Raw genomic sequence first — 27190 nt, forward strand, 5'->3', positions numbered from 1 at the left:
GAGTGTCTGCACATGGGAGCTCCTGCTGGCCCCTCCTCCACTTTGTGGGACCTCAAGCAGAGAGTCTACCTGCTCCAGCAGTCATCTGACTCTCTGAACCGTGACACAGTAAGTTAGTGTCGTGTTAAGCAGTAAGTGTGGGGTAACTTGTAACAGACAAAAGAAAACTAATTTTTTTCAGCATGGTGTTGCTTTGGTGCTTCTGACCTCCTGCCTCTGAATTTAATAACTACAAAAGTAGTGCCTTTGGATCCACAGAATTTAAGTCATTCCAAAGCCCAAGATCTCCAGAATACAGAGATAGGGGACACTTCCAATTAATCTAATTCTGAGACTCATGATATTGCCTCATCCAAAAAGGATGGGGAACAGTCTGGCAAAGAGCTTTTCTTCCTCTGTGAGCAGAGCTTGGGCTCTCCAGATTGGCCAGCTGAGCCCTAACCCCTACTTATGACACACTGGGAGGAGGGCAGTAAGAAAAAAGGGTATGAATAATTTTGAGCCCACCAGGTGAAAAACAAATCTGTCTTAATGTGATTTTATAAATAAACATAAAAATTAGGAACAGTTTCTAGAGTGAGAATCAGAAATATGACAAATGGAAGGATAAATTCTGAGAATTTGATTCAAGCTACTTTTTTAAATGCCCATTACCTTAAGAGGTAAAGGAAGTTAGGTTGGAGAAAAAAGTAAAACAGTCTTCATATTTAGGTAGATTCTACTCATCAATCTATGTCTTTTCTTTCTGCCTTTCTACAAAGTAAAAAGTAAACTAGGAAGCTGAAGAAGTAAATTGTATTTCTGATCCAACAATTTGAATCTGTAAATAGTAAGCACAACAGAAAAATGAAGATAGAAGAAAGTTAACCTTAAGAGATTCCCACATCAAATTGCCCTGATACTAACATTCTGAGAGGGGAATTACTCCACTTTTTTAAAAATTCTATTTTTAAAATGGTAGTAAAATAAGATTCGAATGCCTTGTGCCTGAATAGAACTGGAAGTATTCAGTTAGGAATGTATCTTTAGTGAAAACAAAACTGGAAAAATGTCAGAAATCAAGACTTACATTCACCAATTTGGAGATTTTTATTTAAGTGTTTTCATTTAGAGAGATCTAGCTTAGAATTGCTTATCACTTGTGTTTCAAAAACTGCCATGATATAAACAAACTGTTCTTCATAGAAATAAAAGTAAATGATTACACTAGCAGCATGGGTGACCTAGTTCTCGAAAGTACAAGCAATAGAAGTCATCGATGAAAACAAGGCCGTGCAAATTACAGATCGTGTTCTGAAACTTCCCAAATGTGTCTGTTATTGGGCCAGGCTAAGCTGTGACTGCTCCCAACGGAGCCTAAAATAGATCTCTGGCTGGGGCCTCTTGGTGGCTCATGGTCCCAGGTCAGCTCACTGGGTGGTCAGTGGGTGGGAGCTTAGGGGACTCCCTGACATTGGCTGGTGGCTCTGAGAGTGCGTGGGAAGCCTGGTTAAGACTGAAACTAGAAAAGAGTGACTCAGGTGAGGTGAGAAGGGAGAGGAGAGCTCTTCTGGGAGAACAAACAGTGGACCTGTGTACAGCACACATTACTTCCTGTCCGGGATGGTGATATCTCCAACTGTGATGAAACTGATACCTAGTATATTCACACAGCTCTTAGTTCAAATACCCCTATCTCTTCTCTTCTGATATTTCCCAAACAGCTTGTTGAGATACGAAAGTCAGGAATTTATACCCCATTTTTAAAGAGGAAGAAATCAAGGCCCCAGTGGAATCACGTGACACTTGCATAGTCGATCATGACTGAAGAGCTGACACCAGCTGCTGCCAGAAAACTGCTGTGAACGATGATGTGTCATTTACATACATTCTGCAAAATGTTGAATTCTTTTTACATGTAGCTCAGTTAACTGACCGTATTAGGTATTATCACAAGGATTATCTCCTTTTGGAAATAAAGAATGGAATGTCTAAGGCTTTCAGAATTTCTCCAGTATCACACCAGTTGGTCACTCTGGTTGCTAATGTCAAACATATCTCCATTGTCTGCCTGCCTTTTACCTGAAATGATGAATTATGTCTTAGGGTGATAGATCAAGTCCCCAGTAATAATTATTTAAAAATTTTTTTGACTCAGTCACATGGACAAATCAAGACAACTTAATTCTGTTCCATTGCAGGCTGCCTTCCTATATCATCATGTCTAACAGTGGAAGCTGCCTAGGATGCTCACTGTGGCAAAGATCAAGGTGTTCTCATGCCTGCCCTGAGTATATTTCAATACTCAATCAGCCATGGACCAACACTTGCTAGTAGAACATTAAATATTTATCTGTTTATTGTATCAAAGGGGAGTTCCTTCACATTTTTTTCAGGGTTAGGAAAGATAAAAGGGGGAAAGCTTGACATATGATGGGGGAAATGGGGGAAGGGAGTAGGGGATGATGTTTCCAGGAATATGGAGAAACTTGGAGGGATGCCCAGAATTTGGAGTGGGAGCTAGGGAGGGAGACACAGGGAAAATAAGGGAGGCGATAAAGACAGACTCAAAGTGTAAGGAGGCCTTGAATGTCAGGACAGGAAGTTTGCAATTGATGATGGAGGCACAGAGAAGACAGAGGAGACGCAGAGGGAAGAGCGAGTAACACCGACAGGGGAGCCCCAGAGGCCTGTCATGGGCACAGGGAGTCTGACTGGCTGGGGCTTTGGGGAAGGAAAGATTGCAAGGGAAAGGAGAATTTCCAACTCTCATGTGCCTCACAGATATATAAATAAAGCACAATAAGCACTATAATGAGGAAATAAATGTCATAAAAATGTTTGATAGCAGATGGGACATAGAAACATGAAAAGATGCCAATAGTCTCTAGCCAAGAACAATAAGGGAAAGAGTTTGGTCTAGATGACCTCGAAACTCTGTTCCAATCTAGCAGATTCTGTAATTCTATGCCTTGGTTCAATTTATTGAATTCCACAAGCATGCATTTGCCAGCTACCGCCTATGCTGAAAATACTACATAGGGTGCTGTGGTGGGTAGTTGGGTGTGGGAAGGGCATGTGGGGTGGACTGTCACCCACTTCTCTACTCTGAAGAAGTTCTGCGCACATGTGAAGAAGATCTTGCAAACTATAATGCATTCCAGAATGAGTAAGTGATGTCAAAGCCTGATACATGTCATAGAGACCCAGAATGGAGGGTAAGAACACTTCGAGTCATAGGGGAAGATGATTGTACTAGAGATTAGCAGAGAAAAACAGAGGCGCTTATAAGGTGGAGAAAAATTCATGTCTAAGTGGGTTAAGAATAATGTTTTGGGAATGTCAGTTTTAGAGGCAGGATTCTAAGGTGAATCCCAGTGAACCCCAACTTGTATAAGTCCCTCTCTTTGGGTGCAGGGAGTCTCATGACTTGGTTCTCGTCAACAGACTATGGCAGAGGTGGTGGATACCACTCCCAGGAGTATTCAATGTCCTATGCAAAGGTGAAGGGATGACCAAGATTGTGACTATTTTCCCTTTCCTAAGACTGACAGGGTCTTCTGCTATTTTGAAGAATGAAGTCACCATTTGTGTGACTTTCATGTGGCACAGGAGAGTGAGGTCTTTGGGAGCTCACTTTTTTTTTTTCTCCAGCTGACAGCAAACCAGAAAGTAGGACACTAGTCTCATGACAACACAGGGACCACCTTCTACCAACAAGTAGGTGAGCTGTGCAAAGGACCCTGAAGTACAAAAAGGGAAGTAGCTCGGAAGACACCCAGACTGCAGTCTTAAGGGACATGAGCAGAGCATCCTGCTAAGTCCCGCCTAGACTTCTGACCAATAGCCATGCCGGGGAAAGAAAAAGTTGTGATTTAAGTCACTAAGCTTGTGTGATGTGTTCCATATCAATATAAAGCTAAAATAAGTTATCAAATCTGGTTGAAGTTCTGGCTCTAAGCTGGTGGTTAGTGGGAGATGAGTTTCAAAGATTTACTGGAATGGGACAACTTCATCAAGTTTCAAATTAGAATTTAAGTGATGAATGGTGTCTGGTTCAAATCGGAAGTCAGTGGAATTCCAGGTGGTGCGACAATGCTGGGCACCAAGGGTGGCAGCCATGTTCTGCAGCAATGCAGTGATATAAATTTGTGGGTAAGTGGAGGGATAACCGGACAGAAGCAACCCCCACTTATCTTAAACTCTTGCCTGCCATAGTGGTTGCCAGTTGGCAGTCATTCTGATGACTTACCAATTGGGATGGATTGCCTCATTCCCTTTGAAGTTTTTAAAGCTGGTGAAGGTGTATTAGAAGATTTAAGGCAGATTGAATTGTGGTTAGTTGGCACTGCCATTAAATCCTAGAAAGTAGAGGTGGGTATGAGCCTTGAAGGTATCTCTGCAACCCAGTCTCAATGCATAACTCTTGTCTACAAATTTCTCATAAGTGCACAAGTAACTGAGCAAATACTAACCTACGGCTACTACTACAGCCCGAGAGGATGGTTAGACCATGTCAACCATGAGAAAACTTACTTAATATTAGTTGCCATTTCATTCAATCAAAATGGTTGAGAAGTACCTTTGAGATTGTCTGTTTAAAAGAAGAGAAAACAAAGACCCAAAGAAGGGAAGAGAATTACTCATGTTCCCATAGTTACTCCCTGAGATGCTAGTTACAACCTATCTGCTTCTACCATCATCCTCTAGTGGTAGACATGGGAAATGAAGGAGGAAGGGCTCACTAGATGTCAACTACGACTTTTGAATTTATATACAAACCCAATCAATGCCTAAGACCTGATATGGCTACTGTAGACAACATCTCATTTGAGTGTGAGTAGAGTCATCTCTTTACCATCTGTTCTTGACCACTTCCATGCCCATTCATTTGCTTGGTGTATACCTACTTTATACCTTTCCCGTAAGAACAGTACTGCTAATAGTAGGTTCACATTTCCTTCTAGGACTGGACTCTATTAAAGTTGGGAGTTGCCAGCCTTCCTTCTCCATCAAACCAACACACCTCTCTCTGGAAAGAGCTCCCTTGGCCTTCCTTTCAACTTCAAGTACACCCTGGACATAACAATAATCCAAGAGCTTGGGTTGTGATAGTTCTGCAGACCCAGAGGTACAGAGCTGTATTACTTAGAGTAGCCAATATTTGGAAATTGTTAAAGAAACGTCATAGCTCAGAACCACTGCACATAGGTGCACTAATCTAAAGCAAGGTCTGTCAGCTCCTAACCCTGAAACTCTTATATAAGAAGGAAAGAGAGGAAGAGAGGAGAAAGAAAGAACATGGGAAGGAGGAGAAATTGAGGAAGAGAACCATCAGCAGCAAGAGCACCGGGAGAAGAGAAGTAAAAGGGTGCACAGGATGTGCACAGGCCTAAGATTTTTTTCCCTGACTCAGAATACTAGAAGTGGTTTATCAAACTGTTTGTGCACCCAAACATATTTTCCTGGATTGGAATGCTGTGGCCAATCCAGCCCTGCAACCACCCACCCATTAAACCCAGATTGATGTGCTGGAAATTTGGGTGGAGGTCAATGACTATCTTAAAATGAAGCGAAGTTCCTGGATCCAGAATGGCGGAGCAAAACCCTTTGCATCCTACTCTAGAGTCTGTCAAAGGCCTCATCTGATAGGAAATGACAAATAGCCATTCTCCAATAGCTGAATTGCCCCTGAGAAGCATTCCTGGGAAAGAGCATAAAACCACAATCGAATGACCATGCTGCTTCCCACGTTAAGTACACAGTGAGTGGTTCATGTGTGGGCTCGGGACAGAAGTCTAAACCTCCAGACAGACTTGCACTGCTAGTGCTTCTAATGACTTCACTGGCCTTGACATGTGAAGATGCAGGACTCGTACCCATTAGAGGAAAATTTTTATTAGAGTGGCCATTCCAGGGGATTACTAGCAACTTGTAAAGAATACAATTACCACTGAAGCTGTATTCAGCTGAATACATTTTAGCTATAATTGAAAACAAATGCATGCCTCACTGTATGGCTGGTTAAGTCTCGTGATTGTGACTGTTATCTTATTATTTCCCATTAATTAAAACAACATGTGCTGCTGGGATTTATTTGTAATTATGCAGTTGCAACTCGCTGAAGACTCTAAACAGACTTTGGTACTTAGTGTGTGCTCTGCATGCCCGTTCAGCGTGGGCTGCTGTGATTTTGCCACTGACTTTTCAGATCCACTGACATGATGGGAAAATATATTGACATGCTTTTGTTCTCATTCTTTTTCAAGAACATTTACTCTAATCCAGATCTTCCTGACTTAACAGGAGGGCCACCGATGGCCATAAACGCTAATATTTTAATCTTGATGACTTTTAGAAGAAATAAGTTTCCAGCTTCTGTTGATCATTAAAAGGAGTGTTTAGGGTTTACGAGCTGCTATGAGTTTTAAGTCTGTTTTTATCCACATGCAATTGTCAAGAATCTCATGTTTTTTTTTTTTTTTTTCTTCTTTTTTTTCTTGCCTCAGATTAGATGTTTCATTCCATTGCGCTAGGGAAATTTGACTTTAGGGGAATTTGCTTTAATTACATAACATGCCTTTCAGAACATATTTCAAAGTTTAGATTTGGAAATAAGTGACGAGGCTCTAATTCCCTAGCTTGATTTGATATGGGGAAGTGACCTCATATCTGTTGACCTCACTTTTACCATCTGTAAAATTGGGACGACCAACCAGGAGGGGTATTTTGAGGCCATATGGAGGGGTTCTGACATCTGTAGTAAATACCCCAGAGGGCAGGCTCATGATAACAAGAGTCTTCTATCACAGACTAGCAGATTTGGTGTCCGTCGAATATAGCAAGTTTCGATACTCATTATTCAATGACTGTTTTCTGGAATGCAGCCATGGTTTCATGCTGTGCCAGGATGCATTTGGAAAGGGCACAGGGAGATGGATCTGAGCACTGATGTATGTCTCCTGAAACCACTGCCTAGTCTTTGAGGTGACAAGCCCCAGAAGACCTGTAGTGTGCTCTCTGAGTGCCTTCTGCTCGGCCTCTCTCTGGCTTTCCTTTATTCTCCTTGTGACCAGCTCAGTGTTTCTCTTTAGATTTGCCTTTTGTCATCTTGTTTGTGATCATCCTCATTGTTAATTTATACATTTTTGAGCTTCCAGATGCTTAGCTAAACACAAAGATGAGGCATCCAGGTACTGTCCAGTGGCAGTACAGTCAATGTGACAACAGAAGCAGTAACCTAAGGACCAGGACTTGGAATAACTAAAAGCAAAGGTACAGATAGGATAGGAACATAGGGACCCTGCCCATACTAAGACTCAGAAATCAAACTGAGGAAATCAAGCTAGTTAAGGATCAAGACACAGAAGAATTATCCTACAGCCACTCAATAAACATGATGTACAAGATCCCATTCTCTTTGGTCTTGGTCTATCTTCTCAGTTCATTTTATTGTTACTCTTCCAATCTTTCACTCATTAGAGACCTTTCCTCTACATTGAACAGCCTAAAATTATCCCCTTCTCTGAACATACACAGGTTTTAGACCTTTGTACCTTTGCAGATACTACTGTCTCTGCTGGGACTATCTCTCTCCTGTCTCTGCCTACAGAATTCAGAATAATGTTATGGCATGATTCCATGCCTGCCCACTCCATAATGCATGAGGCCTAGAGAACAGGAACTTGCCTTGCTCATTTCTATGCCTTCAAAACTCAGTCATGTGCTGCCATTATTTACTGAACAAACCTATAGATTATTTGAGTCCAATAGAAGTTTCTGCGCTTATGGGAATGTTCTCTATCTGTGCTATCCTAATAGCACTTGAAATATGGTTAGTGCAGTTCAGGTACATTATTGTAAGTTACAGTTGATTTAGGTAGTGAATGTGACCAGCAGTAATGGCACTGGGTAACATGGCTATAGATAATGACAGGAGAATGGCCAGAACGATGAGGAGAAATGGCCATCAGATTCCATAACAAGGAGACTGCTGTACAGACAGGTGAGGCTTGGGATAGAGAAAAACACCCCACCCAACCTCCAGATTTCTCCCCTGCACCTTGTTGATTTTATAGCCCCATGGTAGACCTGGTTGCTCAAAGACTGCAGCATCTAGAAACTACACATTCTCTCTGACTTACTTCCTGAGGTGTGTGACACATTCAGTATGGACGGTGCCTGTCAAATGAATCTTTTCTCTAAAGTATGAAGTGAGCTCTGGGATGGGAATCAAATCGAGAGGAGGGAATGAGCTGCTGAAAGTTGGCTGAAGGAGGCATCTTAATATGAGGCCCCTCTCTTGGGTGGAGTCATCTTGCCTTTGGCACAATCCTTCCTACAAGGCCAGGGAAGGTACAGGGCAGCCAGGGAGACAGAGCATGTCTGGGTCGGGGAAGAAAAAGAACACTACAGGGTCACCAGTTGGAACAAACTGAAACCCAACACAGCTGGAGGTCATGCTACATGCTTTCCAGATGCCTCCCTGGAACCGGTTCCTGTTATATCTCTGCAAAGGAGGTGTTTGGAATAGACATGAAATCAACACAGCTCTATGGTCATGTCACTGGACTCTTTACAATCTCAGTATGCCTGCTGGGGAGGGTCTCAGTGGTCATCACCCAGAGGGGCTCTTACAGTGTCTTAAGAAGACTTGAGAATTCCCTGAATGTAGGTAGACATTATGTATCTGAGTATTTTCCTTAAAGAAGGCTCATAGCATTCAACATTTTCAATGAGATTCATAAACCAAACAAGATTCAAAATTCTGTTCTATTTCATACCCCACCTACCTTCTGAAGAACATCAGGCTTAGCTCAATGACCTTTCTCAGATCATGCAGTTAGTAGAGGTCAAAGATGGACAAGGAAAGAGACAGGAGATTGTAACTGCTTATTAGAAATTCTATCCTGTTTGCAAAATTGTCACCCAGACCTCTGGAAGTAATTATTTTAGTCAGTATTCACCCATCATATTGATGGCAATCTTTATTACTCCAGTCTTCACAAAATATCAGGAGAAGCTTCGTTGTGCCTGATTGAACACCAGAGCTATCACCACCACCATGGTTCTCCGAGATCACTGGGTCCCACAGATAATGTGTGCAGTCTCAGACTGGATAAATTATGTGCAAACATCTTGAAATAAATGCACATACTATTGCAATAAACTAAACACACTTTTCTTTATAAATGAATTCATTTGGGACAAAGCACAATAAGTAAAGTTGCCCCTACTGGGGAGATGAGATTTGAAATATTCTGATGCCACAGGGGTCTCATACTACAAAAATATGAACCATAGAAATACCTTACTGTTTCCCTGGTTTGGCAATCCTAAGAAACAAAATACATTTAAATCAATATGTTCTTAATAAAACGATGGTTTCAAATGCTTTCTCTATTCTTCAATTCAAAGTAAGCCATTTTCATTTCTGAAAATGAAGGCATCCTCCCAAGAAAGTCCCTAGTGCTGCTGGGGATCCTTGACTTCCTGAGGCTGCTGTGACTTTGGCAAAACACATGGGTTACAGGCTGTTGGGGGAGGAAGGGATATTGGCCTCATCTCTGGGCAGATAGGTCAGGGCTAGAGTATCTACCTTGAACTTGGGGACTATCGGGATGGCTGTGTTATGGGAAGTTGGCTCAAGGGTTGACCAGCTCACATGCTGTCAATTGAATGACAGTCAGCTTGTCTCATTTAAGGTCCAGTAGGAAACAAATGGCTGGTGGAGTTGACCTGGTTTCCTTATAATGAAGATGCTCCTTATTCTACTCTCTGCTTAGTTTCTGTATATTCCTATATATGTATAAAGCCATCGGTGGATCATGCATTAGTGAACAGCAGACATGGACACTCCAGTATTCGCCAGTTGTTTCACATCAGCGCCTTCCCCCTAAAGACCTTGATGGAATTTTAGGCCAATAAAGACCCAAGGGAATAAGACCACACACACTCTGAGTTCTAGAGGAGCTGGACACAGTAGTCACACCCTGAAGGAATGCCTCCCGTTTCCCCTCTCCTGAGACACTTCCACACATGGTTGTTCAGACATCTGTCCACCCCAGGCAGCAAGCAGAGTCCAGGGCTGCCTTCTGACCAAGTAGCTAAGCCTAGAGAGAAGGTGGCCCTGTTAATTCTGTGGGTTACACCTCATCTCCCTGTGGAGGGCTGCTTGCCCACATGGGGGGACCTTGACCAGCAAGGCCGGAGATTCGGCGCCCCAGGTCCGGCGAACAAAGGAAGCAGTCACACGCGTGTAGCAGAACAAAGAAAGAGCTCTTTATTGGGTTTTTATCTCAGCTATATACAAGACAAGAGGAGGGGGATGCAGAAGTTGGGAAGGGAGAAGGCCAATAGAAATGCAACATGTTTTGGTGGCAGTTGGTCTCGCAAGGGGCGAAAGTGGGCGAGAAAAGAAAGAGGAAATGGAAAAGGTGGAGGCAGGGAGCTCCTCCCACATGCCTTTTGCAACCCGGATGTTTTTCTCTATCTGGTTCCCACATGCCTTTTGCAACCCGGATGTTTTTCTCTATCCGGACTCCATTTCACCTTTTTATGGCTGCTGACAGACGCCAGATGCCGGCCTCGGTCCCCAACACCCACAGACATCCCTTCTAGAACCTGGCACCACCAGATGCTACAGGGCCTGCAGAGAGTCATTTTGATTGCTCGCTATTACAAGAAGTGGGCTCACTCTACAAATTGAGTAGCAAAACCCTCATATTCAAATTTATGAATAGACCTGGGTAGCCTGTGTGTGCCAGGACCTCAGGCCCTAACTTGGCCAGGGCCTTCCTATGCAGTCTCCTGTCCCCATAGCTATGGCCGAATAGCCTCCCCGCTGCCACTGGTCACCATCTGTGACTTCACTGTCATTTAGATGGAGATTTTTCCCTCTACCATGTTATGGCCCACTGCATCTCACTTAAGACTCATTCAGTTGTCCATCCCCGATCATAAACACCTTTTCAGAACTTTTCTAGAAAAAGTTTGAATAGTACTTTAAGAAGTATAATCTTTTGATGACTGATGAGAAAGGGGAGATACCTATACTACCCAGGTGAGGAAAGACATAGTAAGTAAAGCAAACTCTGTTACCCTACTTTGACATTTCTAGGGAGAAGCCCCCCTCTGTTTTCTGAGTTTCAGGTGTGAGCAGTTACCAGGATCCTTCCTGGTTGGAATGAGAAATGAACACTGAAGACCAACAGCACTTCCCCTTCTGGAATTTCTATTAAGATGTCTTGCCCTTTGAGTAGCTAGTTAAAGCCACTGGAGACAGACAACCGCTGACGCCACTGCTTCCTAAGGCAGGATTGCACAAGCCCGAGCCCGCGAGTGTACCCTGTACGTGATGCACTCCTGGGTTGCATGCTCCCGGAAGCACAGGGAAGAAGCTTACAAAGTTTATCCAGCTCCCTGAGAAAGAAACTGGTTTGGGGTATCTGGAATGATGTGGCTTGGATGAAAAGATATGATTGAAGAATGTCATAAATGCCAGGAAAATCTGGAAGATGATGCTTCACAGACGCCCTCCAGCTCCCTCCACCCAGCATAGCTGGCTCATCTCTGGCACCTCCTTATCACGGAGAAGGGCTTCCTGGACCTGACTCGGGAGAGCCTTCTTAGTGGCCCTCTGGCTCTTATCCACAGGATGTGGAGGATTTTGCAGTATAGACTGAACTTCTGGAGAGAATATTTCTCAATGTGGGTTTTATGTTGGGCGATTATTTTAGCGAGTAAGTATTTCGTGAACACTTGTCTAAACGGGTCAGGAACGCACATGATAACTGATTCAGTTTTGAGTGTGAGGCTCACGCCATTTTTTGTAGCTTCTAGAAAGCAAAATTGATATTAGATTAAAAGAGACTCAGCTTAACAGTATCTTTCAGAATGAAGTCCCTGAAAATAAATAGAAACTAGGGTGAGACAAACATACAAAAGAAGTATGCAGGCCGATAGGTTTAGGTTCTAGAAAAAAATAATGTCTTTGTAGATATCCTAGGTGAGAAAACACAAAACAAAGTAAATTAAATTTGTATGGCTGATTTTCTTCATTTTGTAATGTAAGAAACAGGCTCAGAAAGGTAAAGGGACTTTTTTGAAGTAGCAGAGTGAAATATTGGGTGAGATTCCCACTGACTTCTTAATGCCAAGTCCAGCCTTGCGCCCCCTCCTCCTTGCCATTTTCCTATTCCCTTCCTGAACTTAGCAGCTCTTAGCTCACTGTGCAGGAGTTTCTGTGAGGTCAAGACAAGTGCATGGGGCACCATCACTGGACCGCATGTGCTAACTGGGCTTCCTGCTCCCTCCATTGGTTTTGATGGGGGGCATGCAATGACAGTAGGCACAGAAGCTTCTAGATGATTCCAGAATCTGTCAGATCCATGTTGTTTCCCACATGTCTGTCTTCACAGCAATAATAACAGAGCTGTGGCTTGGCCTTTTCCTCCCGAGTCTCCACCTGGCAGGGCTCTCCCAAACGGTGGAAGGAACAGGACAGAGAGGTCCTTCAGTGTGAATGTGGTCCCCAGTGCCCCTGAGTCCACATGGGGAGGGGAGGGAGGCTGTACTCCTTCAACCATCCCTGAGACAGGCTCCAGAGAGGCCATGAAGTCCATGTGGAAGGGCAGAGACAAAGGGGAGATTTAGGGCCGTGCCAGGATTTTGATGTCAGGGCAAGAACGCATGAGTAACTAATCGAATGCATTCTTTCCTGAATTGTCACAGCTATAGGATTTTATTATCGCATTGGACTCCGAGGTAAACTCTTCTACTAAGAAGAGGAGGGATTGCCAATTTTATCAGTTGTTAGCTCAGGTGGGCACTTTTGGGGTTTATTCCCAAGCCCAGAACAGTAAAACAGCTGGGTAGTAGGGGTATATGGAGAGCAAGGGGCTCGTGGGTAGTGTCAGCTCTTCTCAATGTTATGTTCCCACACATATGCACATAGGATTTTGTTGGTTTCTACAAAAGGGGCCTTCCCCCTCACTCAAGGTTTTTGCTCACTGTGAGGTTCAACAAAGTTATAAACTCACAATCCAAGTCAAGTTTGGGCAAATGCAGATGCTAACAGGCCCTGGCCCTTTGCTGTGAACTGTTGTGGGTTGAAGTCCTTCTGGTACGATGGCAGTTCTGGCCTGGATTTCCCGCTTCACCGCTGACCTGGATGTCTGTACACATCCTGGTCCTAAAAGACTTCAACATGTCTGAATTTTCCAGAACTTTTTTCTATAGGAACAAAGAAACCTGTCATGTTCCCAGTTATGTGCTTCTTTTTATTTTGTCAGGACCCTTGATAATTCTGGCAACTGTAGACTAGCTCGGAATGGGGCTATCTCTGGATGAGCTTCAGGACAAATTTCTGGATGGCCTGTTGGATTTTCATCTTGGGGTTTGATGGAGTTCATAAGCTGGAAATACCAAGGCCCAAATAAAGTTATATCAAGGAAAGAAAGGATTGGTTTTCATTTGCCAAATACGTGCTTTTTTGAAACAGAGCGAGGGGCTGGAAATAGATAGAACCGGACATTCCTTGGAGAGACCCAGAGTAGGGTGGGAACGCAGGCCTGTAACAAAGTCACAAACTGGAGTGGTGCTAAAAGACAAGTGTCCATGGCTCAAGGATAGCACAGTGATGCAGCCATTGCCTGGGCGAGGAGTCAGGGGAGATTTGCGTCACACTGTGGAGATAGACTGGGGCTCACCAAGCAGGAAGGGAGTAAAAAAGTCCAGACAAAAAATGAGCATATGCAACAGTGCAGAAAAGGATATAGTGAGAAATACCGCTCCAAGGCTAGCAGGATATGCTGACTGCATTTCCTCTAAAACCACTGCAAATTTCTCTTTACTTGTTGGATTTGTTTGTCTTGAGCAATAAAAAGACAGACATAACGGGAGGGGGGAGAGAAGGGGAAAAAAAGAAAGGGCATAGGAGGAGAGATACAGCTGGTTTATCACTACAAAGAAAAAAAAAAAACTTCAGAATCACTGATCCATTTCTGTAAACACCTCCTATGTTCCTGCTACTGATATTGTGAAATGGCCTCTGGGATGGGCTGCTCCTCATCAGGTCTCAGGACGGCCCCTGGGTCAGAACAGGGCTTCATTAATGAGGGGGACCAACAGCTAGAGCAGAAGCCATGCTTTCTGCTTCCTTCAGGCCTGGGCTCTGAGCAGCAGGGAAGCACACCCTCGCCCCGGAACCTCACGTCCACGGACTGTGCTTGGACTCCCAAGGGAGATGCCTTTCACGGCCCATCAGGCTTGGCCGAGGCTCCTGATGCTTTGGCAACTGTCCAGAAAAAGGAGCTCCCCGAAGAATAAGCCCCTGGATGACATGTCATTTATGGCGAGAGGAGGAACAAGGAGGGGCCTGGCCTCTTCCTTGATCCTGGGCTCCGATAACAGCCCTGGGAAGGCGGCCTGACCAGGGCTATCGAGGTTGTGTCCAAGTCTGGATCTGAAGGCAGAAGCAGAGAGCCAACTGCAGGTGTGGGTAGACCCCTTTCTTCGCCCACAGACTTCTGGAGAAGGCTGTGCTTTCTGAGAAAGGCCTAGCGAAAAAGATCAAGCTCAGCAGAGGCCCCGCTGGGCGGGAGGCCTGCTTCCAAGAGGCGATTCATTTTTAGTTTAACAACCGTGCGTTTGGTCCCCACACAATTTATCTTCATGCACAATCATATACCTGTGTGCCAGATGTGCACAGCTGTATGTGAGCAACTGCTGATCTATCTGGATCTCAGGCCAAGTGCCTGTTTCTTTAAATTAGGGTAGGTTGGGATTTGGGCCGTGTGAAAGTTTCATTTTGAAACCAGAAACCAAGCAAGCACCGGTGACGAGGGGGGTTGAGTTTAGCATGATGAAGAACCAAGGCTGAACTGGCTTTTCTAGGACCCCCCAGAACCTCCTGACCCCTGAAATTCAGCTGCATGCTGGGACTGCAGAGGTTGGGTTATCCGGAGACTAGGTCGTGCCAAAGTGTGCGCCCCTGTAATTGCTTGTGGGGAGACTGTAAGACCTCTGTCCGGCCTTTGGGAGCTCCTGGAGGAGAATAGGACTTGACATTTTTAGTTTGTGTTTCAGTTTTTACCCTCTGGACTCAGAAGCAGCAAGACCACAAAATGTTCACTGAGGCCTATCACCCTAGCAGCTGGGGCGATCCCAGAAGATTAGAAAATGGGAGTAATGAGGGGGCCCTCCCCCCCACAAAGAACCCTCGCTGTAGGCACGGGGACCAGGGCACCTCCCCTTCAGCCCCGCCTGTCTCCCCTTCCCTGGCCAAGGGCACCTGGTCATTCCACGATGGAGCTATTGAGTGTCCACTAATGCCGGTTCATGCCAGATCCACAGGTGGGGAAGTGCTTGACACATAATAAAGGATCCACGTGCATTAGTTGCTGTGCATTAGATTTAACATGTCCACATTTTTGGACAACCTATCGGAACCCAGATGCTTTGCAGACAAAGTCTCCTGTCGATGAGCCTGGCTCTCTGAGGCACACACACACTAATATTCCCATTTTGCCAAGAGGAAAATTGAGGCTTAGAGAGGTTATAAAACTTACTCAATCAATCATACATTTCCTATGTAGTGGAGCCAGGACTAAGATTTCAAATTCTGTTTTCTGCCACACTGCTGTCCTACCATCTCCCTTTTTTGCTGGATCAGACACCAGGAGAAGTGTGAACTCACAATGCGGGGCCTCGGGGCCATGTCACATCAGTACCTGGATGGAGACCACCAGGGCGCCCTCTCAGTTGTCCCCTTTCCCGTCTCCATTCTGGCCTCACGTGGGCAGGCACTGATAAATCAGCCACGATACTCAGGCTCAGTTTGAATTTCAGCAAAATTCTCTAAGAACAATAACCAGATGCAATTCCACTCATATCGTGTCCACATAAGGAATCCATTCCAAGAAAAATCAGAGGATGCACTGTGCTTCTCAGGCAGATGAATGACTTTTCATCTTCTCTGGGCTGCTTTTAGAACTCAAACAAGAAATAACATCTAGATTAATTTTCGAGTTTAGTCCTTGAATCCGGTCTCAGGAAGAACACACATATAATTTAGCCTCACAAGGATGACCCCTTAGATCCGCGATCTCCCCGTGGAAGGGGCTCCTTCTACACACCTGCCCTTCAGGGCCAATTTCCTCTTTTCAGGTTCAAGGACTGTTCCAGACTATGCTTTCTTACAAGCTACTTAGAGGAGCCAGGCACCATCCTGGGAGTAAAACCGAATCCTCCAGGAATGACATCATTTATTTTTCAACAAAGATTAATTTAATTTGGTTTAGTTTAACAAGAGTGCATGATCATAGATTTGATAACCAAATGGATGCCTTGACGCACATTTCAATCTTGTTTTAGCTCCCTTCCAGTGTGAAATACAGACTCTCAAAGGTAATTGGTATATCACTTCTCCAAGGGGGAGAAAAAGGGTAGGCTTTCAATTTTCTTAAACATAAAACTTAAAACCCGCATGTAATAATAAACAAATGGTTTAAGGTATTTTATGTCACAAATGTGCTGCCATTATTTAGTTATGAATTTTCAGGTTCAAGAATTATGCGAAAACCCAAGGGTCATTATGGAATGTCTGTATATTTGACTTCCAAAGCTCCAGATCAGTTTTAATGTGTTCAGTGTTATACCACTGAACTCCCCAAGCTATTTCTCTATCCTCAGAGACATGTCCTAATAACAGGCCTCCGTGTCTTCTGCTTAGTGAAAAGTGTGAATAATAGCTCCAAAAAGACTATATATATATGTGTGCGTGTGTATGTGCATATATAGATGTATAATAGCTTCAAAAAGACTATCTCCATATATATATGAACATATATTATATATGTGTATATAATATATAGAACACACACACATCTATGTGTAAATTTTAACTTTACCATTTGTTCCCACATGACCAAGTGATTGAACCCAACACAGTTAACAACTTAGGAAGGGATTCATGGCCAGAGTTACTTTGTAAGGGGACCCTAAATGTGGAATAATCAACATGTTAAAGTAATCTGGATGTTTATGATTTGATAACTCTTTGGTGCATTGTTTAACAACATGTTTTCAATTTACTTTCCTTCAAATAGCTCCAAATAACCCTGTGATTTTGGATGATTGATTATGGGAATGCTGCTTTTACTGTACATCCAAGGTAATTTTAAAATTACATCTTCTTTTCATTGTTAAGGAGTAAAATCATTTGCAGGTCTTGACATGATTTATCAGAAAAGGGGGGACAAAGGGTCAGTCTTGGCCTCACTCTATTAGAATATTATTATGTGAGCCCAGAAGTCAAGCATTAGACTTCATGGAAGCTGGGTTCTAGTCCCAGAATTTTAAACAATCTGTTCTGTGGCCTTAGAAAAGTAATGAGCCCCTTGTGACTCACTTTCCATATAAAAATCAACTAAATAACTGGGATCAAAATTCCCCCTAGAGATTCTGCTTAAGTGTAACCAACATACATCTAGAATTCTGTATTTTCTACTAAGAACCCATGTTTTATACTTAGAAAAGTCTTGAAAGCACTGAGTTAAATGACTTTGAGTTCAAGTCTAAAGTTCAACAAGCACAGAATCAAATCTTCCCAGCCTTTGGGCAACTCCCTTCCAATGTTCCCATCTTATTTTATAAGACTACTTAACTGTCTTACTGATGTATATTTCTCACAGATGCAGTGCTCATATTTACACAGGCCATCACTTAATCCTCCTAAGGACCTTGCATTGTCCGAGCGTTGGTCATGGTCCAACCCTATCTGCCACAATAAATTCCCCAGTGACTTAAAAATTGCAGTTTTATTTCCTATTCATGTAAAATCTTCCTCCATCTTGTAACTATGCTGTCTGGACCACATGTCCTTCATGGGAAGACAGTTTTGAGAGTCTCTGGCTATTGCTTGTTTTACAGACACTAAGGAACGATGTTCTACCCATAGTTTATTGGCTAAAATGAGTCACATGGCCCCGACACACCGGGAGGACTGGGGTATGCAGAAGTGTGGACACAGAGGCTGCCACAGCATGGCTCTGCTTTCATACTTCTAAGAAATTGAGGCTCAGGAAGGTGACCTGTCAGGGGAGCCACATTTGAAGAATGACCCTGATGAAGAATATCACCTGACAATTCACTCCAAAAGGATGTATGCACAACATCAAAATGTAGAAACAACCTGAATACCTATTCACAGATGAGTGAGAAAGAAAATATGAGCTATGTATACAGGGGATATTATTCAACCTTAAAAGTGAAGGAAATCCTGTCATAAGTGACAACATGGAAGGATTGGAAAGACATTATGCCAAGTCAAATAAATCAGTTACAGAAGAACAATGCTGCACAAGTCACTTACATGGGAGATCTACAACAGTGAACTAATGAAAGAAGAGAGCGCAGTGGTAGTTGCCAAGGGTTGGGGAGAAGAGGCAACAGTTGATAAAGTTTTTCATTTAACTCCCCTCACAGGCACACAAATTAAATTTTAGTGATGTAATGGATATCCAACACAACTTTACAAATAATTTTAGGATATAAAATACTCCCCCTCTAAAAAATAGATGCACATTTCCAAGAATAGAATTGATGTTTTGCCTTGAAGAGGGTTTTCTTTCGATCTATAATGAAAGACATGATATTGTCTACATTGTCCTTTCTACTCTGCCACTGCATGCTGCTGTCACTCTCCCTTAAGCAGACAGGTGCCCCCACGAAAGGTCAGAGATGGTCCAAGAGGCCTTCCCTGTGAGCTACTTTGAATCCTCCTTGCTTGCTACAGTGAAATGGGAACTTCAGGATGTCAGAGTGATGATTTCACCAATGCTTTTGTAAGTAGTCAAGTACAGGTTACAAGTGAACTTGCACAGCTTCGTCTATTCAAAGCACACCCGCTGTAAATAGATACTTCCCCTTTTCTACTTTTTGATCCTGAGAAGTCTCTCCATAGTTCAACAAATAATACCAAGAACTATAGAAACATAATTTAGGAAGATAGGCTCTGTGTGGGAGGAACACTGAATTTGAATCAACACATAACACAAACCATAAATTGAAATCAACAGAAGAGCATGTAGGACGTAAGGTAAGTGACATAGACTACATGGGTCTATATTAATGGAAGCCTCCAGAAAGGAAAACCCCATTCTGTTGGGCTTGAGGAGTCAGACAAGTCATCAGAGGCCTGCAAGGATGAGGCATCACTGCCAGAAGCCTACAATGGAGAGGGTGTGAGCAGGACACACAGCTGGAAAGCTCAGCTTTTGCAAGAATGCAGGGGCCAGGGGTACCTGGAAATCTGAACTTGGCTTAAATATTCAAGGCCTCAAGTGCTCTCATGGCAGTGTGTGGACTTAACCCAGGTGCATTCAGGAGACCTCTAAGGCTTTTAATCAGTGTCACTACATAAAGTGCAATTCTATACTGATATCCAGGAGATGTACTACTCTGCACGTGCACAGAATCTCTGGGAGGCACTGTCCCCCAGTATCTACTTACATCACATAAGTCATTTCAACTAGACATATACCAGTTCGGCACAAAGAGGCCATTTCTCAGCTTCCCTTCCAACTGATAGGCCTTGTCACTAGTTCCTACAGATGGGACACAGGTGAAGACCCAGTAGCAGCTCCTAGATATTTTCCTTAGCAAAGAGCTGGCAATTCTGGTGACTTCTTTTTTTGCCTTGTCACTAGTTCCTACAGATGGGACGCAGGTGAAGACCCAGTGGCATCTCTTAGATATTTTCCTTAGCAAAGAGCTGGCAATTCTGGTGACTTCTTTTTTTGCCTTCTTGCTACTTAGAATTCAGTGGTGAAGGTGGTCTATTTGGGTCATTTTTTGAAAAGGCCAGCTGACCCTTCCTCCATTTGAATGGTGAGTTGCTTTTCCGTGGTGACAAAAGTTAGCATATTGGCAGAGGTCTGTTTTGGGGATCTTTATTTATTCTGTTAAAGATTCATCTGTCCCTCTGCAAACACCACATTGTATTAGTTACTGGAAGAATATAGTAAACTTTAATATCATGTAAGGTATTTCCTCCCAGTTTATTCTTCTTTTTCAAAATCTATTTTACTTTATAATCTAGCTACACACACTTGAGCAACACATGCATAAAACACATTTCATGGGAAAGACGTATTGATTATTTGTGATGCACCCAGATTTTTTCTATTCAGTTCTATTCTTTTATTGGAAAATACTGGTCATGGCCCACTAAATTGATTTGACGTGTCATCAGTGCATCTCTCAAGTTGCACATCAATAGAAGGGAGGAGATATTTACCACCACCCACCATCCCTCAACAGATAAAAACCATAGTAAGAGAGTGAAGCTTCCTGGAGGGAGGAACCAGTTCACATTAGGCGTGTTTTCAAATTGGGGCAGGAACTGCAGAGAACATGGCCCACTGGCGGGGGCGGGGTGTGTGTGTGTGTGTCTGTTTTCATGGTGAGAAAATTGCTAGATGTTAAACATGAGGTTGGTTTTCCATGAAAGTGGCAAAATGACTTAGCAAGAAATCTGAAAGCTCCTTGAAATGATACTTGCTATCGTGTTAATGGGGTGGGGGGGTAATTTTCTTACATCTGTTACTTCTTTTTCTCCTTACTTTCATTGTTATGGATTATAACTTCCATTTGACGTAGAGGAAAAAGGTAACCACAAGAAGCTTAAGGGCTCCATTTGTTCAAGTTTGCTCAGTGGGTAAGCAGCATAGACTTAGTCTGTGCTGGCCTCACATTCCAGCCTCAGAGCTCCTGCACAAGGCTGAAGAGGGCCAAAACTCAGAAGCTTATGAAGGGAGGAGACAGAGTCTGGGATGCCTCACAAGATGCTTCTTGAGAAGTCCTGTAACTTCCTACTTGGACCATGAAATGGAGGGTCACCCCCGGGCTGTGTGGGCCCCAGATTCCTGAGGAAGACCAGGGTATGGGGCCACCACTCCAGATGGGGCCTGTAATAGCTGGGCTCCCTCATGAGCAAGGAAATACTTTCATTAGGCTTAAGCCACTGTTATTTCAGGTTTATGTTACTCACAGTTGAATCTAATCCTACCGATACAACCACTATCCTGTATGAACAGTGGCAGAAAATAAATATCACATATCCATCACATAAATCCGCTTTTATAAGGGAATGACGTCAAATTATTACCCTCAATAAAAAGGTGTTTCGCAACATGGCCCAGGAATTTAGAAGTGCCACGTGCTCCCTGTTTCTCTGCCTCACAGTCACACACGCAGCTCCCTCTGGCCCAAGGACAACATATCTTTTCTGATGTCAAGACCGAGGTCCAGCCCCGGAGACCCTGTGGGAGGATGGGGATGGTGTGGGTTTGCCCCGCCACGTGTTTTCTCCAACGATGCACTTAACAGGATGAAGAGCTCTCTTGGTGCCCCCTTTCGTGAGTATGTTTTCCAGAAGCGAGCAAAAAAATGACAACGGTGGAAGGTGGACTCGGAGAAAAAGTGAAATATAAACAAAGCAAGCTCTTCACTGAACAGAAAAGTTCAATTAAAAAAAAGAAAGAAGAGAAATGTAGGATCCTAATTTGAACCATAGCCCCATGTCTAATGCTTTTAGCCAAGGAAAGGGGAGAAAAGCACAAGAAATCTGAGTCAGGGAAGATGTCATGGCGAGTTTCAATGGGACGAATTCCTGATTAATTTTAAAGAACACGATGGGACATGGAATTAATTATACAAGTCAACCCACCCACATTCCTCCGTTGCTTTTCACACACATGGGCTTCTGAGGACGGTGAAGGGTGTGGGGAGAAAGGGAAAAGGAGGAAGACCACAGGGTGGCCGAGGCCACTCGGGGAGGCGGCCCTGCCCCAAGCGCTGGCCTGGCTGGGCCTCCTCTTTCCCAGCGGGGAAGCCGCGGCCCGCAACCCCAAGCGGCGCAGCGGCGCTGGCTACGTCAGCCCAGTGGTCCGTCCACCCTGGCTTCAAGGACACCTCTGTTTTATTCTATTTATTGTGGAGACACTTAATGTTTTGAGGGATGTAGAAAAGCAGATCGTAAAGGGACTAGATAGGAGTTTAAAAAAAATCCCTCAGCTGCTTTTAATTTCCTGTGGGATACACAAGACAATTTCACCGAGATTTTTACTTAGAACAAACAAATCTATTAAAACTCTGAACAGTTTAAATGGGTTAGAGATTTTTAAAAATTATACATTTTTAATAAAATAGGATATATTTTAGGAGCAAAATATGATGCTTTGATATTCATGTAAAGAGAGTAAGTAGGGGGAAAGCTAATTAATATACAGCTCTTTCACATTCATGCTTTTTTGTGTGGTGAGGATTCCTAATACTCTACTCTCAGTAAATTATCAGTGTACAATAGCATATTAACTGTAGTTGTCATGTTCCACCTCAGATCTCAAGACTTACTCAGCCTGCATAACTGCAACTTTGTTAAAAAAGCAGATCCCTCCCTGGTGGCGCTGGGGTTGAAGCGCAGCACTGGAAGCTGTTCACAGCCACCGCGGCACGAGTTCGATTCCCGCCTGGAGGTGACCCACATGGCACGGCAGACCTCTCCTGACCGCCCACTGCTCCCCTCAGCAGTGTGCTTCATCAGTTGCCTGTTCTACTCCTTACTCTGTCTCTGGTGAGTCCTCTCACCCCTTGCAACTCTGGCTTGTACCCCAGTATAAATCTTCAAAACAAAACAAAATGAAACAGATTCTGCTTTCCCTAAAGTCTCCCAGAGCTTTTTTTTATCTGTGCTAACACCAGTGGAACCTCTCATCCTACTGGGGAAAATCAATCATTTCCTATAACTGAGACCCTTTGTATTGTCTTATGCTTCCTTCTCACTTTCAGGTAACATCTCTGCGAGCTTGAGTTCTGAGGGTCACCCTGCCCTCTTTATGACTTGAACTAAGTATCTCTGGACACCTCTAGGGTACTGACTCCTCCTGAGGACTTCTCATTTGGTGGGAATTCAGTGGTTGATGGACAGACTTATCACGTTGCAGGGCAGCAACATCAAAGTTCAGTTGAAGATAGCAACAAAGATCCCAGTAAAATGATGCACTTGACATTTTCTAAGCAAAAGGGACACAATGCAGAGAATTAAATGCTTACAAAGATCTTAAAGGTTTTTAGGTAGACTTCAGGAATGATTACCAGAGCAACACCACCCAACTGACCCATCAAGGGAGCTTCTCTCCCTCTCAAAGGGAGAATTAGCAAAAATTCCACTGGAAAATGGCTCAAGGATCCCCCAATCTCTCCCCTTCCAGGAGTCCAAAAACACCTCTGGGAAGCTGAGCTGCTCCAGAGCTACACGATGCTGTATATGTGCTGATCAAAAACACACGTGCCCATGCTCAGCCTTGAAACCCTCAAAGCTAGTGACTGGCCACTGCGAGGTCTGTTCACATCCGCTGTGGGGTGGGATGGGGCAGGAGATTGACATCAGATGCCTTCTTGACCATATTCCCTCCGGCCACCTCTGCAGTACCCCAGGAAAGCATCTGATCCCTCCACCACATTCCAAGCCTGAGTTTCAAGGGACCATGCCTTTAACTCTCATCTCTGTGGTACAAGCAAGTACATTAGAAATGCAGCTCTCAAACATGGTTCAATCATGCCCCACTTTTTAAAGAAATAAACTTATTTTGAGATCACTGTAGGTCCCCATGCGGTTTTAAGAAATGATATCGCTCCTGTGTCCTCTTCCCCAGTTTCCCTCAATGGCAAAATCTTGCAAAACCACTCAGTGGTACTATTCACTGACTTGTCCAGATTTCATCAGTTTTGCTTCCATATATGTGTGTGTGAGCACGCATGTGTGTGTATGCCCACATACATATATTAAATGCTCTGTCATGCATAGATACATGTATCAATCATACAAAACAGGTAGCTGGGGACCCAAGGCAAAGGTAGATCCTCAGACCTTCCTGCAGTTTGGGGAGGGGTGTTGTCTCATGATAAGTACACAGTCTCCTGTAGGAGGGACTTACAATGAACTCTGCCTATAGATTTAAGAGAAAAGTGGTAGTCATTTCTCATGGTTTCAATTACTTTTCCAAAGATTGATTTTTATTTATTTATGTATACAAAAATTGGGGTGTACACCAGAGATGTGGGGGTAAGAGGACTCACCAGAGACAGCGTGGGGAACAGAACAGGCAGATCTAATGAAATACACTGCTGAGGGGAGCAGCAGGTGAGACAGGAGGGGTCTGCTGTGCCATGTGGGTCAGCTCCCTGGCCAGGGATTGAACTCAGGGTGATAGCGAAGAGACTAAACCCCTATACCACCAGGAAGGCCCTCAGTTCCTTCTTTGAAGTAATAAGTCTTATTACTTGTGCTTGGGGAAACAGCGTCTCTTGTGATAAAGCAGAGGCAGAGAGCCCCTCTCTAAAGAAACACCCTCTCTCTCTGTAGGAAGTGCCACTAAGGTAGAAACTAGTCTTATCTTTCACTTTCCAAAAGACAGTTAGTGTTGCCCATATTAGCTTCTCAACCTGCACTCTGTCTCCAGCCTACACTGAGCTGAGACTCTCAGTATCTCAGTGGTGGTTACATTGAACCCTCTGGAATCCTATCCACCCTCAGAGTGTCATTCATCATATTTCCCTTTAAGAATAACAGCTTCCTAGGCCCAGTCAATCATACAACCAACCTTTCAAAAGCTGGGGATGAACAAAAAACTGGAAATTTGGTGCAGAGTACTAACTCTCAGGTCTGAAAGTTGCAGCACATTGTCAAGTAGATGCTGTTTGTGCTCGCTGCAGCTAGTATTCCTGACGCAGCAGGGCTCCCTCCCCAACTCCCACTGTCTCAAGTTCAGTAATATTTCTTTTCAAGAATAAGCTCTAAATTGCTTAGCATGAACAAGCTTTGTTCCACTTCTCCCACCCAACTGCTCTCACTTATTTCATCCTTGACAATCATTGCTTTTCTCTACAAAGCACACTCTAAATCATACTTTTCTTATGTCCACTGTCTTGCTTCTAACCTACTGATTAAGTTCCTATTGCTTATAAGAAAAAGGCCTAGCCTCATTATTATGGCCAATGGGAGTGCACAATCTCCTTGTGCATCATCGACCATTTTTGGTAGGCTCATCCCAATAGCTCCTATGCAAACGTCCTGTGTCCTTCCTCACAAGATCCCTGTGATTTCACATCATGACTTTGTATGTGCTGATCTTAAGCCTGAAAGTGCCTCTTCACGTCTTGGCCAATCACAATCTCACTGCAAGTCTACTCAAATGTCTCCTATACAGGACTTTTCTGATCTACGGTTTACCTTTCCCTTCTCAATACCTCTTAAGGACCTGTGCTCCGGTACAAACCAAAAGTCAATTATTATATAGCTTGGTAAATATTTGGCATCCCCACCTCGCCTCCCAAACAGAGCAGATAGACAGAAATTAAGTATGACTTGTGCTTCTACCTCTCCGGAACCCCACGTGGACTCTGAGGGGCACAGCAGCAGAGAGTAGGGGGTAGCTGGTGTTTAAACTTGAGGGACACTAGATTTAAGCCCCTCTGAAATAAAGTGGAGACTAAGGATTGCAGGTCCTGGCTTTCCAACCTTGACACTAAATAGATGAGTTTAGTGTCTACAGAGATTCGGAGTAATTGGTAAAAACTCTTGTGAACAACTCTAATCTCTGGAGTGTCTGTGGGTGGTGGGGAAAGCAACATGAATAACAGTGGTTCCTGGGGCAACAGCACTTTCTGAGGCAGCAAGTGTAGCACAGTGGAGCAGTGGCTGGGTTTGGGGCCCACAGGGGAGCAGTGATAACTGAATGCCTGCTCTCAACATGGCAGGATGGCGGTACTTATATCTGCATTATAGTCAACTTGTGTGACTATAGTCTGAAATAGATACGATCTACAATTTTTTAAAAGAAAACGCAGAGTTTCAGAGTGGGGAGGCAACTTTCTCATGTCAGGGTGCCCCAGAACCACCATCAAACATGGCCACTTTTGCCTTTTTGTCCTAGGATCTAGGAGCAATCATTAATCATTTTCATACTTTCTCTGTGTCTATACCAGCCCCGCAAACATCTCCTTAATCTCTTCCATGGCCTGGTCTACTCTACCATGACCTCCACAGAGAGACAGAGGGTTTCTTCTGTTGTCGACCATCCAGCCCTTCCAGGGACGTCTGTGCTCACTTGGCTCCTGCCCCTTTTCCCCCTGCTCCCTGGAATGGAGGGCTGTCCTTAACTTAAGGTACATCAGCTTCCATGATCTAACTCTTAGGTACCTCCCAGAACCATTCTCTAATAACAACTTGGGTTGTAAACTTACAATTCACATGTTGTCCTCGAGATTACATTTTTCAAAAATTTATAAGCATTTTCAAATAACAGATGTGACCGAGATGCACGATGAAATGACATTTAAAAGTCTCTATGCTGAGTTGGTGCTAGTCCTGGGAGGCAACAGTCTACGTGTCCAGGGATACCATCTCATCTGCATGTACCCAGACAAGCCGACCTGCAGGAACCGTCAGAGAAACGGTGTTGCAAATCCTGAGTGGTTTCAATAATTGAAGCCTAACTGAGTGAGAGAGCACACGTACCCCATGAGCATGTCATGTTATAGACCTGCTATTTCTAAGACCTGGAACAGAAGAGGATTGAATTTCAGGTGCTTTGGGGGGTTTTGGTCCATGGAAGCAGGTCTGACTCCCTTTTCTAAGCCGTGTTGGGTGCCAGGTGCACAGAGATGATGTGGGAGGAGTTTAGAGGACCCGGGTTCCCATCAATGTCTTCTATCTGCCTCTAGGAGTCCTGTCCCCTCTGTCTCTGGCTCCTGTCCCTTTCCCTTTTTTGGTGTCACTTACTCTTGAATGCATCCTCTGCGCCATTACTTCCAAGCTTCAATTTCTATTTCTAACATGTAATTATCTTTTAAAACAGTTTCCTTATGGTTACTTCCTCTATGAGAAATGGGCCCTTTACTCTTGGGCAGTTTCACAGGTGAGTGGTTCTATTTCACTTTCCTCCTCCAGCCTTGGTGAGTGTACAGGTGATCACCCTCCCAGGTAGGCTTCACATCTGGTTTCCACTGAGCTTTAGTTTTCCATATAGAAGGTAACTCCCTGTTTATGGGAGGAAGGGTGTAGGCAAGAAACAAAGGGCATCCAGTCCAGTGCCCGTTCTGTCAGCATCGCCCAGTCCTGGGCCTGGGACCTTGTCTTCATGCATCG

The sequence above is a fragment of the Condylura cristata genome, unplaced genomic scaffold (assembly GCF_000260355.1).
Source record: "Condylura cristata isolate star-nosed mole 26May11 unplaced genomic scaffold, ConCri1.0 scaffold00020, whole genome shotgun sequence".
Lineage (NCBI taxonomy): Eukaryota > Metazoa > Chordata > Mammalia > Eulipotyphla > Talpidae > Condylura > Condylura cristata.